The sequence below is a fragment of the Aulonocara stuartgranti genome (genome assembly GCF_965226115.1).
Source record: "Aulonocara stuartgranti genome assembly, chromosome: 23".
Classification (NCBI taxonomy): domain Eukaryota; kingdom Metazoa; phylum Chordata; class Actinopteri; order Cichliformes; family Cichlidae; genus Aulonocara; species Aulonocara stuartgranti.
Genome location: NC_138958.1, coordinates 39,730,348 through 39,743,992, shown reverse-complemented (window position 1 = coordinate 39,743,992; position 13,645 = coordinate 39,730,348). Strand labels below are relative to the sequence as shown.

General features: G+C 40.6%; 1 protein-coding gene across 3 annotated transcripts in view; it reads right to left on the bottom strand.

Moving 5' to 3' along the window:
• The window catches only part of pard3ba (par-3 family cell polarity regulator beta a), a 195,437-nt gene that overhangs the window by 159,511 nt on the left and 22,281 nt on the right, over nucleotides 1-13,645 (bottom strand). The gene's annotated exons all lie outside the window — the stretch shown is intronic.

Here is a 13,645-nt window from a genome sequence, read left to right as displayed (position 1 = left end):
CAAGCTGGAAACACACAGCCAGGTTATATAGCATCTCCACTGTGCCGTGATCACAGGAAGGCTTTTATGTGATTTATCTTGCCGGGAGTGGGGATGCAACCTGCTTCGTTCTGCCAAGTATGCAGATGCGTGTGTGACTGTGTGTGTGTGTCTGAGGAAAGCAAACAGAGCTGGATTCACAGCTCATTCACTCTCAAACCCCTTACAGTGCATAACACACCGGCTGGTGCCTCCGCAGCGACACGATGACTTCTGTATTTCGTGAACAAAGGAGAAAAACTCTGACAGCCATTTCGTCCAGTTCGGGGGACGTGACACACGGCGAGGCCCGGGGCGAGGTGTGCACGTATGAAATTAGCGCTCAAATGAGATCTGACGTGAGAATGAGAAGCTGTCAAACACAATGACACGGCTGACACAATGAGACGACGGGAAGAGACGGGGGCGGCCAAATGAACAGGGGATGGAGGGCAGGAGAATGACAAACAATCCTAATTGAGACAGGGACATGATGGCAGATAGGGGAGCGAGCGCGTGTTTGTGTGTGCCCGCTGCGATCCGTGCTATTGCACGGATTGGTTTGATAAATGGGCGCGTGGCGGCGTGACGCTCTCATTAGATGGCGGCGGCGAAGGGAAATGACCACTTAATGAAAAGCAATAACCGCGATGGAACGAGGGAAGGAAATAAAACAAGACGAGTTTAGGGCGTCAATTAACAACAACAACAATAACCAAACAGACCCTGTCTCTGTGTGTGTGTGTGTGTGTGTGTGTGTGTGTGTGTGTGTGTGTGTGTGTGTGTGTGTGTGTGTGTGTGTATAAACAATGCGCACGGAGTAGGCGGAGAGATATGCATCATCCATCACACTGTGACGCCGCCTCTCACCTCAACCTCCCGTGATTCAATATCCTCATGACACCTGGCCAACGCCATGCAAAGGAGATTCGTCAACTGTATTCATGCGCGCATACGTATGAGCGTTGGCGTGAGCTGCGAGATGAGGGATTGAGCGGCTGGCAGATGCAAAGAAGGGAAAAGAAAAGACAGATCGCCAGGAAAGCAATCTGATTGCGCTGGCTGATGGATGCTTCGCGAGCTCCTTCTCTCTTCTTTATCTTCTTTCCTCTTTCTCTGCTTATCTCCAACTCTCCCGAGCCTCCGTCTCTTTCTCCAAACTCGTTGACAGCATCAATCAAAGAAGAAGTCTCCGAGCATAACGTGACTGACACACACACACACACGCAAATACTCAGTGATGATGAGCTCCCCTCGAGAACGATTTATTTGTTTTGAAGAACAACTTCTTTTAATGTATGGAGGGATGATGATGATTTGCTTTTCAGGAGTTAATTTTTTATGGCTGACACAGGCAGGGGAGTGATGCTGATGAAGGCCGCCCCGCTGCTTCCGCTCATCACTCAATCAAACACAAAGTATCAACAAAATGAAGTACTGTTTTTCAGTCTCGGTGATGACTTTCCATTGATCACGAGATGCTCGGCGCTAAGCCGTAACCTTTAACTTGACCCAATCCAATCAAGTAGCATCTGCTCAAGATGCCTTTGCATTGCATGCAGGAAAAATCCTATTAAGTTAAGAAAAAACTTCTTACATATAAAAAGAAAAAGTTTTCCTAAACAAACTGGTTCTATGTATAAAAAATGTAATTAACAGCTAATTAGAACAAGTCCATAAAGGGTGCCGTATCCCAACATGGTGCCATTATAGGTGATGGTTGTTGGGTGCTGACGAAGGTGAAAGTCAAGTCATTTGCTGACAAGCTACAGTTTGAATTCAGAGCAGAACAGACCACCCCAAGAAGACCTAAAAACACTTTAGGGATACACAATAAAGAGCCAGTTACACCAAGCCTGTTCTGGTTACCCTGGAACAGCAGCATTTCCTACCACCTAAGTAAAATTAAGATAAATGTACCTTTGCTTGATGTGTTTAAAGATATAGTGCACCTCAGTAGACCTAAATGCTAACAGTAGCATGCTAACAAGTTCACATTACGAATACAAACATGCTGATTACAATCCAAGTACACAGTGAGCAGAGACCAGGAAATCTCAGTGGGGTTCTGCTATTTGTAGGGATGTGCTGATACCAGAAATTTAGCAGTCGAGGATCAAAAGAATTACACGATTCTTGATACCAAGGTCAACATGAAATCAAAATCATCATCCATTGTAATGAAAGATCCATTATTAAGAACCTTCTAAACGTTTAATAAAAATGTCATTTTGGCAAATAAAAGCAGCAACAGGGCAGAAACTGAAATATTTTCCCAACTGGTTGGATCTGCCGTAGGTTCCTGCCTGTTAAAAGGGAGTTTTTCCTTCCCACTGTTGCCACTGCACTTGTTCAGCGGGACTGTCATATGATTGTTGTGGATTTCTTTATTTTCTCTGTGTCATTGTAGGGTAAAACCCTACAATATAAAGCACCTTGGAACTAGTTGAATAAAACTGAATTGAATATTAGGATGGCTGCTGAGTAGCCTACTACAGGGTATAATGTTAGTTACGGGACTTTAGCTTAAGCATTTCTATAACAGAAAACATTTTAGCTAAAGTAATAAAACTGATTTCAGACCAGCTGTCCCAAACAAGATGGTCATGGAAATTTTAGGGTAACATCAGAAGGATAATTCATTCAGATCTGGATGCTAGCCTTTTAGGTGCTTCACTAAATTGGAAGTTTTTCCTTCCCTTTGTGTGAAAAGTACAGTAGCGCTTATAGCCATTTGTAGGTGTTGCCCCTGTCAGCTCTGGAACAACTGCAGTCTCATCACATAAGTTTCCTACAGTATGTACCTACAGCACTAAATGGAAAAAAAAAGGAAAAAAGAAACAAGTAACATCTCATTTTTAGAATTTTGGCATTAAAAGTGTCAATTCTTCTGACATCCCTGTAACAAAGTAGCCATCAGCAACACAAAAGTGCGCCAACTAAAACCACATTATCACCAAATGAAGTGAATATCAGCGTAAGATGGGGTGGCAAATGTTTAAGAGGGTTACATACGCCACAAAGTCTGGATCATCCAATAGCAACAACTGTCCCCTATTACACAACGAGTGACAAATAAAACCATTTCTATTTAAAGGTGGTTTATAGATTTTAACATTTTTGGACAGACAATGTTTCTAGATAAGAAACTAGGGAGTTAAAAAGCATTCATAAATCATACTAGTATCATGTGTTAAACAGTTTACAAACACTTTATTGTAACGTGTCAAATTCCAGTCATGAGTCATCTTCTTCGGACAACGAATGTGTTTCAAATGGATCATCGGAGATATTTCAGTCTTTGCCCAGTTTCACAGAAACTGGTTAAATCGGTGGATTATCTGTTATTAATGGAACAACAATGTGTTTCTAAGAGAGCAAACTGCTGATGCATTTTTAAAACATGTTCAGAAACTAAATGCATTTACCACCACTGCATTTGGACAGCTGTGAACATCTGTGGCACAAAACCTGATTTCAGCACAGTGGGATTTGTGTGTGTGGGGTTTTTTTGTTTGGGTAATCCAGGCCTTAAACGGTGTAGAATAGAAAAGATGAATATTGTTGGATGCTACTTAAATAAACCTGGGAAAAGCTCAGTTTTCCAAAGCACAGCAATTTGAAATTCAGTCCTTCAATTACAATACCAACATCTTCCCCTTGGAGGCCTCTCTGCCCCAGGATGAAGAACAACACCTTGTATGGTTCAGAGAGCGTTTACTTAACATCAGTTTCTCTCGGTCCTTCCTGACTGTCATTAATATTCTAGGAAACAAATTGCCTTATTTTTCCTGCTGCGTCCGTGGGGGGATATTGATATGGACCTGGGGAGGCTGCATGTCAACTACTGCTGAATAATGTGACCCCTCGGTCTCATTTCCATAACAAACACACACAGATACTCATGACAAATACGAATAACTAAGTCCTCTATACTGCCATGTTATGATCATCTGTAAATCACAACACTGTGTGTATATCCAACGTGACCAGGCGGGCTTTGTGTGTGTGTGTGTGTGTGTGTGTGTGTGTGTGTGTGTGTGTGTGTGTGTGTGTGTGTGTGTTGCAGGGCCAAAGTGATTACCAAGAAATACATGAAAGCCATATATAAAACCATGTGTGAAGCATGGATATAGATAAATAATGTGTCTGTGTATGTACACACTGCCTGGGGCACAGAGTTATAAGATGTTGCCATATATGAAGCCTTCAGCAGACAAAGCACACAGATTTTTAAATTTAAAGATAGGTAGCGTACATCCTCCCACACACATCCTTCATCACAATAAGATATAATAAAGTAAAATAAATACACTTATTTATCTTTAATATTCTTTCTTTGCTGTGTTTGAATAGATTTAAATGACTACGCCAAAATAGAAATTGCATTTCTAAGAATTCAAAGGGTTGTGATCCCGCACATTTTGTTTGTTTTTAACACTGTAAGTTAAGATTTTCCATAAAACTTTCAAATCAACTTTGTCATATTCTTAAGGCACCTGTGATTTTTCTGCTTTCAGCTGTTTGAAAAAGGTATGTCTGTCATTATGACAAAATAGAAACACAACAAAGTGAGTGTCAGTAGGAGCTTTTCAGTATTAAAATACTTTTGATGTTTGTAAGGTCTATCTATTGTTTATTACACTACACACAAAATACTGTAGTTGCAGGAAGCGCACTCATAGCAAAGCAGGTTTTACCTGTATGAGAACTCAAAGACAGTTTTTTCATTAAAATGGCTGTTAGCTAGGAGCAGGCCACGGTTCAACACCACCTTGATAAAATATGACGTAGTCCCGCAGTTCAGTCCACTCAAGAACCTTGTCAAAAACAGCACCTCTGGTGTTCAGATATGTTCGGATCTGGCCTAATTTCAGCCTAATAGTTAAGATTTGCGATTACATTTAGCTTAAAAATGTACCAGTTTTGGTTAGCTAACTGTTTCCATGCATCTATAACTATCAGATTACAATTTAAGCATGTATCCACTTCTACATATCCATTTAATATCACTAAACATTGGGGATAGCAAACTGTTTAACGGCTGTTTAGCTAACAATTTGTTAGCTAACGTTGGCTAAACTTGTTTGTCTTCAAACATTTTCACAATTTTAACTTCAAAAGTGGCAGCCATCTTGAATGTTTTCCCTCTTTCTCATTGTAGTATGACGACTTCAAATTGTTTAGAAACAGCCTTGTAACCTTATACATCATTACAGATTTTTTTAGTTCTCGTTGGTATTGTGTTAAAGCATGCTGAAACATTTCTGTACAGCAAATCGTCAAATCTTCTGCTTTTACACAGGGTGTGCTGGTAATCAGTAATCAGTGCATTTGATCACCAGCTACTCACCTTCTTAATGAATAAGGGTGTAGTTAATTAAATAAATAATGACATGTATTGCTGTTTATCTGAGGTTGCACTTAAACTATTTTAAGACCTGCTAAAGACCAGATTCAGATGGATGTATTGATTTTATTGGTTTGTGATTTTATTTTATTTTTTTACACTTTTTTTTTTTAATACTACTTTGGGCTTTCTATACCTATTGGTCATCATTTAGTTAACTTTAACATGTTCTCAGTTGTTTAATTAAATTGTATTTTTGTGTCCAGATTAGTTGACCTACCTTCCTTCTACAGAGGTACCCTCTGAGGTACTGATCTTGGACAATGACTCCATTTGCTTTTCTAAAATGCCCAAGCCCAACCTTTGGCCTCCCTGACATGTGAGATCAAAACAAACAGGATTTCTTCATTGGGAATCAATACACTTAAAAATCACGACTATTACTATGACTGACATTTCTTTGACTCAAGCTGTATGTTAACGCCGACGACTGCGTGCATCCTATTTATCACTGCTGAATTTTTAAACAGCCGGGATATGAAATTATCCTGCTGATATTTTTACATGTTGCAACTCACAGATGGACCAGTTGGGTGTTTTAAATAATTTATGTACGTGCTAAAAATTAATTAGCCAAATGCAGCAAGTGCTTTATGGAACAGACAGGGAAGAGGATAGTATGATACGCACAGAGACACACTCGCAGAGAAGCTCACACACTTCATAATGGCATCATTGAAAAATACACACACGTATATATGTATACACACACACACACACACACACACACACACACATATATCTCTTAGACTATGTGCAGACACAATCTGAGACACACTACTTCACAGTTAGAGGGTCAACAGTGCCACCTTGCTTTAGTCAAAGGCTACTGCATGTGGATACAACTAACCTTTACATAAGCGTCACCAACACATGCACACAAAAACCTCACAAACAAACATACACACTTCCCCTTTCCATCCGCTGGTACTAATCAACCCATTTTTCTTCTCTCTCATCGCTGTCTAGCACTGCTGTGTGAGCGTGTGTGTGTGTGTGTACATGTGTGTGTGTGTGTGTGGTACCAGTCTATTGAGATGCTTTTGTGCTGTTGTCATTTATCTTACGACTGCCCCCTCTTCTCCGTTTTCTCTCTCTCACGCTATTCTTCATTCTTTCTTTGAACGAGAGATGCATAATTCAGAAGGAGTGCACAGCATCCTGACAGTAGTATGGTAACCCAATCATCTCTCTCTCTCACACACATATATATACCCCCCCCCCCCCACACACACACACACACACACACACACTTTCTTCTCTAAAGTACAGACGATTTTAGAGATCCACTTTAAGAAGAAAAAAAAAAAAACCACTTAAATCTGAATCAAAGAGTATAAGCCTCCCATGCTCAGTGTCTTGACTCGCCTGCAGAAAATGAAAGCCTGCACTACCTGACTCTGTGTATACATTTTCGGATCGCGCCGTAGCTGAAAGTATTCAAACTGCAGTTTTCGGTCAGCCGGCGGAACAAAAACAAACACTTTCTCCATATGGCTCCTACATGTAAGTGTGCATTTGTACATCTGCTGTTGTTTTTCGGGTTTCTGAATTTCAAGCAGCTGAGGTGTGAATATCCCTGTGTGAAAGTGTTTGCAAAACCATCATCTTCCCTCCATGTATGAATTAGAGGCTGTTCATCAAAGAGCGGAAGAGCACGTGTGGAGAATGAGTTTCTCCACAGCTGTAAAGCCTGATGAATATTGACAGAGCACAGGTACGGAGGGCTGAATGAGCACAAATTTGGCTCTCCATATCCACGACATCACGTTAGAAATGGCAATCAATCAGGAGCAAAGCGTGGAAAGTCATTTGCTCTTTTTTCAAATCAGCTAGCAGGTGAATGTAATTAGTAACAGTCTTAGCTATAAAGATCGGTAATGCTCAAGCTGGAGCGGCTGCTGGATAATCGGATATACAAACTGTACCGGTGGATATTATCAATCAGTCATATTCAGCTGATTCCAGGAGGCATATTAGTAAAACACATAGAGAACTCACGCAGTTCTATTAGGTTCAGCTTTAAGGGAAAGAGCATTGTATGTATTATTAGAAATGCTGGATTATGGGGGATAATGCAGAGTAGTTTATGAAGCTGGCTGGCTGCAGGGCTGTGCATTAAAAACTGCTGAGTACTGAAAATTAAAAGTCATTTCACTCTTTACACTGATTACATCTTCATATTTTCTCATTTAAATTCAAGAAACTTCATAATTTGGCTGTTTTTTTGCTGCATATTTAATATTGAAGCATATTACATATACAAAAATGGTCAAAATATGATTCCAAAGTTAAGGTACAACACTAGCATCACCTTCCTAACTCTACAGGGGAACCAATCATTTGATTACTGTAGCTCTGTGTAGTTTTGGGCTAACCCACCACCTTTCTCATGATTATTTTGGATGGAGCACCAGACTGAGGGCGACTGATTTTACATTTCTGAATAATCACACCTGCATTTATCACCAATCTTCTTGCTGATGGTCTTCTGTGGACAGATGTACACATAAGGAGTTGAGATCAGGAGAATCTGTAATTGACTGGCTGATTGATTGTAATCTAGATGCCCATCGGTGGGAGCCAGAATTCTGGCTGGGTTGTAGAGGATCAAATATGTATTTCACTCCATTTCATCCCAATCTTATAGCTTGTTTTTTATGGATTGATGGTATATAATCCGTCTCTCAGGGCACAAACACACGATAGACTCCTTTGGGTCCTGTGCATTAAATGGTTCAGGCTTGTTCTGGTGGATCCCAGAGATTCTTAAATAGCTAGAATTTGGGCACCTTGGAGATCAGATGAAAAACGGCTTTTTGTCATTTTCTACAAGTTTCTCCTGTATGAGGTGGCCATGGCTTTTGCTGGTGTCACTGGTCTTCTGCAATGCTTAGATGACTGATGTGTGTCAGATATATGTATGTATAAAAACCATGAAGAACATTGCATTATAACAAGATGACCTGCCCTTGTGTTTTACACTTGTTACTCATCTGTCTATACAGACTACACAGGACATGCATACAATTAGGTCCATGACATGTTGGACAAAGAGAGTGCTGTTGCAGTGTTGTCTCAGTGCACCACCGCACTGGATTTTAAATCAAGCGATCCAAGATGTGATTGGTGTGCAGACTTTCAGATTCAGGGTCTTACAGTAAATCTGCATTAACTGTGCAGCCATTTTCAGAGACTTAAATTTAATGAGTGAAGAATTCTTGTTCTCTTGTTACTTCACGCACAAATAAAGAAAACAAAATATCAGAAGTTGATTCAAAGTGATGAATTTGTAATTTATAGCTTTTGAGTTTATTTTTAAATATGAGGCTCAAAGACGTTATGTACGTGAGGGTGGTATCATTAAAAAACTGAACTAACAGAGACGTAGAAAAACCTTTACAGAAGTGGCCACGTCAACAAATTGGTTCATTCTTTTGAAGGACTGGACTGGCCAGCGCAGAGGCCTGAGAGACCACAGAAGACAACTAAAGTGGATGATGACAGAACCATTTCCATGGTTAAGAAAAACAAATTCACAACATCTAACCAAGTCAAGGACATTCTCGAAGAAGGAGCTGTATATAATTATCCAAGTCTAAAATTAAGAGCCGCCTTCATGAAGAGAAATACAGAGGGTTTACAACAAGATACAAACCACTGTTGACAGTCTGAAACAAGGAGGTCACATCAAACTATCAGTGTGTGCAGACTGAGAGAAAGAAAAAGGTGATCCACAGCACTGATCATGACCAGCTAACATACAGTGGAGTGAGGTGTTTGCGCCTCCCCCGAATTCAGTCTTTTGCTTATTTATCACACTTACATGTTTTAGATCATCAAACAAATTTAAAGATTAGACAAAGATAACTTGTAAATACAAAACAGTTTTTTTAAATGATGATCTCATTGATTAAGGGAGAAAAGTTATCCAAACCTACCTGGTCCTGTGTGAAAAAGTAATTGTCCATCTTGTAAAATCATGAATTAACTGTGATTAACCACATTTTTTGAAAAGTTGAGTTCAGCTTCAATAAACACACAAAGGGAAGCAAGAAAGATCTCGAAGCATCACGACAGAACGTAAAGAAGCACCTGAGAAACAAATACACAGACATCTACCAGTCGGGAAAGGGTTACAAAGTCGTTTCTAAACCTTTGGGACTCCAATAAACCACAGTGAGAGTCATTATACACAAATGGAGAAAACTTTGAACAGTGGTGAACCTTCTCAGCAGTGACCGGCCGACCAAAATTACTCAAGATCACATCAGCGACTCATCCAGGTCACAAAAGACCCCAGAACAACATTAAAGAACCGTAGGCCTCACACGTCTCAGTCAAGGTCAGAGTTCATGACCCAACAATAAGAAAGAGAGCGGGCAAAAATGACGTCCATGGGAGAGTTCAAGGAGAAAACCACTGCTGACCAAAAAGAAAACAAAGGCTCATCTCACATTTGCCAGAAAACATCTTTATGATCTCCAAGACTTTTGGGAAAATACTCTGTGGACTGACGAGACATCACTTTCCACAGAGGGCCATGTGGGTTTGGTGTTTTTTTACCCTTTATTTGTGTTATCTCTTTGTAATATTTAATCTGTTTGATGATCTGAAACATTTAAGTGTGACAAACATTGGAAATCAGGAAGGGGGGCAAGCACTTTTCGCACCACCGTATTATAGCCCCAAACAATACATTCTCAGATTTATTGTTTAACGCATGCTGTACTTTGATTGTGCAGCACTAATGGAAACTGATTGCATTTAAACTCCAATGAAACCATTTGGAAATATCTGTATGTGATGAAACACTTTTGCAGCCGGCTTTTTATGCAATGCACTGAATTACCAACCCCGAGACAACAAGCGATATGTGCATTAAACATAAGATAAATCTGTGTTTCCAGAGTTTGGAGTGCAGCTTTTCCCTTAAAATAACACCTAACATTAAGCAGGGATCACACACTCAGACTTGTCTCACAGAGATATACTTAGTCACTCAGGCATATACCAAAGACTAACCCAACTGTTAAGTACTGTACACACTTCACCTGCACACAGCCTTTCAGGGGACTGCAGGGGCCATCAGAGGAATGTTTAGCCTGTGTTATTTAAACAAGTAGAAAATTGGTTGTATTACCAGTGAGAGCAGGGCTAATCCTGCTTCTATTCCAGCCTCAATCTATACAGCACATGTACCAGATGTGGGGGATTACCACTCAGATATACACACACCTGGCTATGGGCCTGCAGACACACACTCAGTGAGAAATGACTGCGCACACAAGCAGCATGTAAGATTAGAAAAGAAACCATAAAGGCGGCCAAAGTGACGCATCCAGTCTCCCACTCACAAACAAAAGCGCTCGAGCAAACGCTTAATCGAAAGTGTCAGGCCTGTGGTAAAAGACTGCTTCTAAATAATGAATCATATACGGAGACATCACTACTTGACCCTCTAAATGTTTCTGTTTGAAGAGGTGCCAGCAGTTCCAAATGGCAGCTAGTACTTTCACATTAAACATAATGTCTCTTTGATGCCTCTGACAGACTGATCTAAATACTAACGCACCAAAGTAAATCCCTCCGTCTGTTGGTGCAACGATCTAAGCATCTGCATTCATGCAAATTTAGCAAATGCTGACCCAGTTCCCACACTTCAGACACTGCAATTCCACAATGTAAAAAACAAAACGAAAAAAAAAAAAACCAACAGGCAACAGGAACCTGTTTACAGTGTTAGAGAGGACACGACTCACCTCCAGTACTGGTTACAAGGTTTTTTAAATACTTTGTGTGAGCCCTGATTTTTTTTTTAAAAAAAGCAACTGAGGTTTAAAACTACTAATTAAACACATTTCTTACAGGAAGGAGCCACCCTTGTTCCCCAGATATTATACAAGGAATTGTGGGACTCTTTATAAGACACAGCAGGAAATGTGCACAGAAGTGTTGTTCAGGTTAGGTGGGCTTTCCCAACTACTTCAAAATGCTGTACTTTAACCCTCTCGAGGCAGGCGTTGCCGATTTGCAACAGTTATAAACTAACAACCTGATTACCCCACATACATATTTTATGAGTTTTTTTTACTCAGGACTACCACTGCAGGACTTGGTTGTGCATTAACAACAAAAAATTTAATTTGAGCCTGAGAGAGTTAAATATGAGGGGAAGAAAAGATTTATTGGATTAGAATATAAATTAAATGTGTTTCCTAAAACAACCCTTCTCTTCTTTGCAAGAATTGTTTAAAAATGAAGCAAAAACCCCTCAAGCTTATTTGCTTCTAATGTGTTTTATCGTATTTGTGGTCGCCGTGCGTCTGGCAGGATCCTGTTTGTTGGTGGAGATGGTGGAATTTTAATCACAATGTGGCTTCACACAATTAAACATGATCAAGAAATATTGAAAGTGCGTGCTCCACCAGCAGAATTCAAAACCAAAGCAAATCAAGTGTTCTCTAAATGTGCCAATCACAGCTGTTCCCTGCACTGTGCAGTCTGAAGTTTAATCTGGACGAAAGACATTATGACCACTTACAGGGAAAGTCAATAACACTGATTAGCGCTTCATCATGCCACCTGTTAGTGGGTGGGATATATCAGGGGAGCAAGTGACATGGCTAAAACTGTGATGGCTATAAGATGGGTCCAAAAAGGCAGCTCTTCTGGGGTGTTCCCAGTCTGCAGTGGTCAGTATCTATCAGAAATGGTCCAAGCAAGGAACGGTATGGAACCAGCGACAGGGTCATGATCAGCCAAGGCTCACTGGTGCACATAGCGAGTGAAGTCGGGTTAATAAACACCAGCTTTGTCTGCAAAGATGAACAAACAGGAACGCAGCACAATGTGAAAGCAGAACCTGGCTGCTTTCACTCTGAGCTGAGCTTCAGTACATGTTTTCATTTATATTTTTCTTCTAAGAGATGAACTGAATTTAGCTGAATGAGGTGGGACGATTTTATTTTAATGCAAAGATCTGAGAATTAACTATGGGAGCATAAAAAGGATGATCCTCAAGGAGGATCACTGTGCCATCGTTTCCAGTGAAGAGCTGGAACAAAAGGTGGAGCACTTCACAAAGCTAGCTAGCACTTTTTGGTTTGTGTTTTCGGGCTGTAAGAACAATAAACTGAATCATGTTTAGTCTTTCAGGAGACAGGTGTTTATGATTTTAAACCGCCCATCAGAGACGAAGGAGGTTTCCTTTGCAGGGAAACACAGAAAGGGATACGCCTGCACAGGCAGCATGAAATGCTTTGATTGTTAAGATGTGGGGCTCGGGCTGACTGCTCGTCCTCTCGGGCTCTCAGAGGGACGCCACAAAACAGGGGCCTGAACCCGAGGCGGGAGAGACTGAGTTGCAATTCGTCTTACGGGGACTCAATTTATGGTTTCCTTTATGGAACTTTGGGAAAATGAGTGTTTCCAGAGGCAGAACAACTGCGTTTAAATCATGATCATTTTAAAGACAAAATCATTCTTCTGTCTCAAATAAACACACAACTCCTTCTACAAAAGCAAAACAAAAAGCTTGAGGATAACAAAGAAACAGGTTAAAGTCATGATAAATGTGTCGCGGCGGGGGATTTTCATTTTCCTGCTTTATATCATCGCTCCCTCTTCAGTCTTATGCACAAGGGGGAGAGGATTCATCAGAAGAGGGTGGCTGTTTGAAAAACGTCACACAGACAGGTTGAAGGGCCAGTATACTCTGTCGCATGGAACTAATTTCTCTGCCGGTGGAGTCATTTTCTTCTCTCCAGGGCGTGATGTTAATACTTCCAGCGCAGAGAGCGACAGTCCACTTTAATGTCTCTGCTCTTAGTCAGAGCTCAAACAGCTTTGACTGAGCTCTTTCAGAAAATATAAGATTACTCAGAGCGGTGTGATCACAACGAGGCAGAAAGTCAGGACACTTGAGCTGTAAAACAAATGTTGCGTTAGCAAGAACAAGTGAGGAAACTTATTCACAACTTCTTTAATCGCAGGCGATTTCACAGATGTTTATTTTCCATCTTATGGCACAAGACTCACAACTCACAAGAGACAAGTGCACAAACCAGCCACCACATCTTGTGAGCGCAGATAAAAACTTGTCCTCTTATGATTGGCCGCTTTTAATGGACTCACATGCACACAGCATTGCTGACGAAAAGCTTGAGTAAAACTGAGGCACGCCGGATTTAATATCTTGCATTGGTGCCCATGTGC